This window comes from Pollicipes pollicipes, unplaced genomic scaffold (assembly GCF_011947565.3).
Source record: "Pollicipes pollicipes isolate AB1234 unplaced genomic scaffold, Ppol_2.1 Scaffold_2555;HRSCAF=2994_pilon_pilon_pilon, whole genome shotgun sequence".
NCBI lineage: Eukaryota > Metazoa > Arthropoda > Thecostraca > Pollicipedomorpha > Pollicipedidae > Pollicipes > Pollicipes pollicipes.
In genome coordinates, this window is record NW_023596136.1 from 20,584,518 (window position 1) to 20,590,517 (window position 6,000).

Genomic DNA, 6,000 nt, shown 5'->3' on the forward strand with positions numbered 1-6,000 from the left:
GACTGCGAGGATGAACCGACTGTCGACCATGAACGTCTGCTCATGAACGTCATGAACCTGCTGACGTTTGCCGCGTGCTGGCCACCATGGATTTCTGATGGACGTTCAGATAATAGCGATCCTCCCATTGTTAATCCACGTAGGAATCCACTGCGGATGGAGTTGGAGTTTGTGAACATATTTAAACACGGCGCGGATAAATGAAATACCCCGCGAGCAGCCAAGTGTGAGGTCTGCACATTCTTGTGATGCTACGCCCGATCAGCACCTCCATCCGGAATGTTTCGTCTCTTATCCATCGCGTAAGTGTATTTGATAAAGACATGTTATGAAGTGCATGAACAATCTGTAAAACTATTTTGTCGGTGCTCACTGATGAATGTTAAGATTGGAGAATTACGACTCCTTAAAGAAAGCCGCGGCACTAAGTACATAGGCTGAGATGAAAACGTGTTATGCCGTTGAGCATAATCTTTTTCCGTCTCACTGCATTTGCCAGCACAGCCCACCAATCATATTACAGGGGGGAGGGGCGTTACACAGATCTCAAAGGAGGTGGTTTTCAATCTTGCCCCCTCCTGCCAGCCGGAGTGATCAGAGGTTAATGAACAAGTTGTGTACCTCCGACAGGCGCATTTCAGTCACAAGGCTTTCAAAAGGGCTTAAACTGGACGCATTGCAGCAGCCAGGGAAGAGGCGATCAGACCTAGTCCTGTTAAGTCTGCCTGTGGCCATCCATTTATCATGTTCGCATGTTTTCACTTAAAGTCACGTTACGCGAACCAGCGAAAACATGCAGAGTTCCAAGAGTTTCTTTTGTCGCACTGGAATCAATAAAGGAATTGTGCCAGCTGAAAAAAACTTAGAATGCATGTCTTACGTATTAGGCCTTTGCAGTAGTCGATAGCCGGTTTCAGATTCATTCTTTTAGATTCAATCCTTTCATAGATTTGGTTTATTTCATTAAATAGATTCACTTTGTTTCATTCCATAGGTTCATTTTATTGCATTGCATTGATTAACCTTATTTCATTTTATGGATTCACTTGATTTCTTGTCATAGATACGTTCATTTTGGATACATTTCATTCGATTTATTCAGACGCACTTTTCTGATTTCCCAGCTGAAAGGCAGTTTAAATGTGTAAAGCGCTGATACATTCTCTCATCGTTCACTTGGTATTTTGCTTTTGGTCGTCGGCTTCCTCTTGCGCCGTAATAATTATGCAGAGTATTGGGCGGTGGCTTGGCCTCTTCGGCAGGCGGCTGCGGTCTAGCGGGGCCTTCTGGAGGCGACTGCGCTCTAGTGGGGCCTTCGGGAGGCGATTGCGCTATAGTGGGCTCTTCGGGAGGCGACTGCGCTCTAGTGGAGCCCTCGTCACTGTCCTGTTTATGTACATGGCGCTGTAACTAAAGACACGCAGAAGTGGCGATGTCTCATTTCTTCTGGATTTGTAACGCTTCGCCTTGCGTTACGCGCTACAGATTTGCTGGGGCGGTAAATGTGCCTTTGGAATAAGAATATTTGTATTTCATCATTTTTATATCAGGAGCGTGGCATAGGATATCACATGTACTAATACCTCTGCCACTTGCAAACTTATCCCTTCCGCGATTGCCGAGGGGGCCGCAGCTGAACAAGCTCGATGCAAAAAGAACCGAGAATACTCGAGCCTCGCTCAGCGGTTTCAGTTCCAACCAGTCGCCTTTGAAACTGGCGGAGCCTGTGGTCCATCGACGAGAAATTATGTCGAAAGTTTTGTTGCTGGGCTAATTTCCCGCTCGGGAGCCAGACGGGAGAAAGCTTGGCTCTGACGGCGTCTGGCTGTTGGCATAGTCCGACAGGTCACAGTCTCAGTGGCATTCACTCAACCCAGCTTCGAAAAAGAAGAACCTGCGCATTCCCATGCAAAGGCGGCAGGTCGCGACAGCCTGCAGCGTCGCCAAAAGAAGAGACTACGAACGCCAAGCCTCACAAGAATAAGGTTGGCGGGAGAGCGCGGCCTTCTCACAAGAATGAGATTGGCGGGAGAGAGCGCGGCCTTCTCACAAGAGTGAGGTTGACGGGAGAGCACGACCTTCTCACAAGAATGAGATTGGTGGGAGAGCGCGGCCTTCTCACAAGAGTGAGGTTGGCGGGAGAGAGCGCGGCCTTCTCACAAGAGTGAGGTTGGCGGGAGAGAGCGCGGCCTTCTCACAAGAATGAGATCGGCGGGAGAGCGCGGCCTTCTCACAAGAATGAGATTGGCGGGAGAGCGCGGCCTTCTCACAAGAGTGAGGTTGGCTAGAGGGCACGACCTGCGGCCATACCCACCGGTAGTTTCGCCAGCTTTAGTCATTGGACTTGCTCATCTTAGTAGTGTAAGTATGATCGAATAAACATGCGCGTCGCACAGAAATACATATCCGTTCTAATAAGGAATCAAATAATGCCTTTTGACGGTCTAAGGCCCTGTCAGCGCTCTCCAGTTGAATCATAATTGGACCGAACGCATAGCCAGAGCTATTCAAGTCCCGCTTAAGCCAATGCAACTGATAAACACGATATTCTAGAGATCTTTCAAGACTGAAATCTGAAGAGCCGCGTGCATAGCCATTCAATCGACCCCACGCTACCGGTGGCAGGGAAGGCTATGAGCCAGGAATTCAACCAACAAAATAGCTGAGCCTTCATTCAACGCCTTAGTCAGTGCCACTTTGCAACACATGGCGAATGAAGATCAGTCCTGGAATTGCAAGAACTCTGGTCGGACGATGTGAATTTGGCACGGGCTCAGCACTGCCAAATCCCGTGCGACAGACGAAGGTTTGATGTTGATGACATGATAACTTGTGCCTTATACACATTCATGTAAATAAGGGAATGGAGATGCTTCTTCCCAGTTATGCATGCCCTTCCAGCCGGTTGATTACGAAACGCGCGACAGACGGCGCCGCTGTCACCGGGTTTCACTGACTCCGCCGCTGTTGGCAAACCCACGGCGCGCATCGGGCGGCCCGGGGCTTTAGGATCAGCCGCGGGTGGGATCAGCCGAGGACCAGCCGTCAAGACACCGCAGCGGCAGCCGCCGACCGACCGCGGCCTGACCGCATCTGTCCGCTCCCGAGCTCAGGACAGGAGCCGGCCGGTCACACGGCCACACGAGCCGCCGACGGCCCGAGGGTCACACGAGCCATCGACGGCCGGGGGTCACACGGGCCGCCGACGACCTGGGGTCACACGAGCCACCGACGGCCCGAGGGTCACACGAGCCACCGATGGCTGGGGCCCCACGAGCCACCGACGGCCCCGAGGGTCACACGAGCCACCGACGGCCGGGGTCACATGAGCCACCGACGGCCGGGGGTCACATGAGCCGCCGACGGCCGGGGGTCAAACGAGCCACCGACCGCCGTGGGTCACACGATCTACTGATATCCGGGATCTCACGAATCAGCGACGACCGGGGGGCCACGTCGGCTGTGTGGTCTGTGTGGCGTTGACGGCGGGGACCAGCCGAGAACGTGCTCTGACACCCTGCCCGTTGGCTAAGCGGCCTGTCACGCCCCGTCATGGTTCCGTCTTGAACCCACGCCCGGCCACAGACCTCACGCCGGTTAGAGCTGGCGTAGGCGACCTAGGAGCGCGGCACGAATGTCCTTTCCAAGACGGGCTGGGTTCCTTGAATTCACCTGCGGGACGGATGCGGCGAACAACATCCGTCCTGACTGCAGCTGTGGAGAAGTGGGTAGCTCCTCACCTGCCCCGGCATACACGCTGTCGCAGGAAGCCCGCGGCACTGCAGCATCCAAGGGCACCCCTCCGAAAAAGCTGCTTCTCCCTTTAGGCTAGGCTGTCAGCTAACTGGCGCAGTTGTATGACGTCCTGTGCCCTTCCCAAAAATAGGTTGACAGCGGAATTTACCTCGCCCGGCGGCAGTGGCCGAGGCCGACGGCCGTGATGACACAGGCCGACGGGGTCGGCGGCCGTGATGACACCGGCCGTGATGACACCGGCCGGCGGCGCCGGCGGCGGCGGCGGCGGCGGCGGCAGCACGCGCCTATGCGTCCGCTGACAGATGCCGGCGGACGGCCGGCGCCTCTGATGTCGGCTCAGCCCGCCGCCGCCGGCCGCGGAGACGGCGGGCACAGTCGCATGCGAGCTGGCGTCGCCGCACCGTGCAGCTGCTCCAGCCGACGGCCGTTCCCAGCGGGGGGAGGGGGGTCACCTGAGCCCTGACACCCGTCCCCAGCGGGGGTTAGGGTCCCCCGAGCCCTGGTACCTGTCCCCAGCGGGATCGACCTGAGCCCTGACACCCGTTCCCGTGCGGCAGCGCCGGGTGTTATGGTGCTGCACAGACACCACAGTTCGGATGGGCGTGGTCCGCGCCCAGTCGGTAAGCCGGGCGTGGCACGGCGGCCGCTGGGTCCGGGTCCGGGGCGCGCGGCCGGGTTTGGGCCTGGGGCGCGGCTGGGCCCGGGGTACGTGGCCGGGTCCGGGCCGGGGCGGCCGGGTCTGGGCCCGGGACGGCCGGGTCCGGGCCCAGGGCGGCCGGGTGGCACCTGCTGACGCCCCCTCGCCACCTGCCGGCCGATCGGCCCCCGATAGAGATTTTCTCTGTCGTAGTGCAGCCGAAAGACAACTATCACGACTCGTCACAATGGGATGTGTATGCAATGATGCGCGATAGCATCAGGGCTGGTATTCCAGCTCCTGTCCGTTCACAGGTGCAACACTGGGAGGGTCGGATGACGCGCCTCCCCGCCTTACCACGGCGGCCTCTTGCTCCGGCACAGCTTAGTTCAATCTCCTCCCCGCTTTATCACAGTCGGCTCTTGCTCTGGCACAACTCAGATCAATCTCGATACCAACTGCTATTATCGGGTAAGACCGGGCTGAAGACGATAAGTTGCTACAGGCTTCTAAAAGTATACCAACCCTCTAAGATATTTCATTCCCTCTGCACAAGCGCACGGTAGGTTGACCATGTGCACCAGGGGAAATTTGGTATAGCGAAGCGTTTGGACACGGACCGGACCGGACCACAGTTCGGTATGCCCCCAATGGAACATTCGGCGCACACAAACATCACGACCCGACGGTGCTAACCGAACTCGTCAACGAACGCGCCCCCACAAACTCACAGATGATTGTGGCCTGAGGAACACTTTAAAAACGTTGACTAGAAGGCATGAGCGGGCAGCTACGTTTTTCCCTGTGGCATGCCGGTCAACATTGAAGCACTCGCAAATACAGAGATCACATCGATTAATCCCCGGAGTTGAAGCATAGCGATCTAGGGATAGCCAATGAGAAAGCAAGTAATATTCACTCGGGGTGTCGATAAATCTTGCGGCAAAAATTATGCACAATTTGTTCCAAATGAAGACGAGCATCGGTTGAACCAAGGAGATCGGCTACCAGATGCCATTTGAACACGTAGGACTATGCTGTAAGCTCAGACCCTTGAACTAAATGTCCGATTCTCGCGTGGCACGAAGCTCTTATACAAGCTTACCTTACATGCTCGGTGCAAAAAGTCACGACACAACCGTTTAAGTGTACATGATGTGGCATTTGCAGGATGATCATATGGTGCATAGTGATCGTTCAAATTACTACAGTCCACCGCCCTGGCTCCGAACTATCCACTTATTGGGGAGGAGTGCATGCCGAAAGGGCTGCACGCTGAGGAAAAATAAGACCTGTGGCGTTTCTTTGATAAACCCATATCTGCATTGCATGGAAATGGTAGACCTAAAATACCGCTGATGCGCTTCCCAGTAATTAACAGACAATTGTCGCCCACGACGCAGCCATTTACGCTCATGTGTTTTACACTACATCCAGTCAAGCCACCCAACTGTTGTTCGGTAACTTTGATAAACTTTGATAAACTTTGATTTGATAAACTTTGATAAACATTGGGTTAGGTTCGGTTAGGTTCCAGAGGTGTCCACGTCAGAGTTAGGCGGCGTAATTGACATTATTTTGATTTCGCAACTTGCGCATCATTTTCC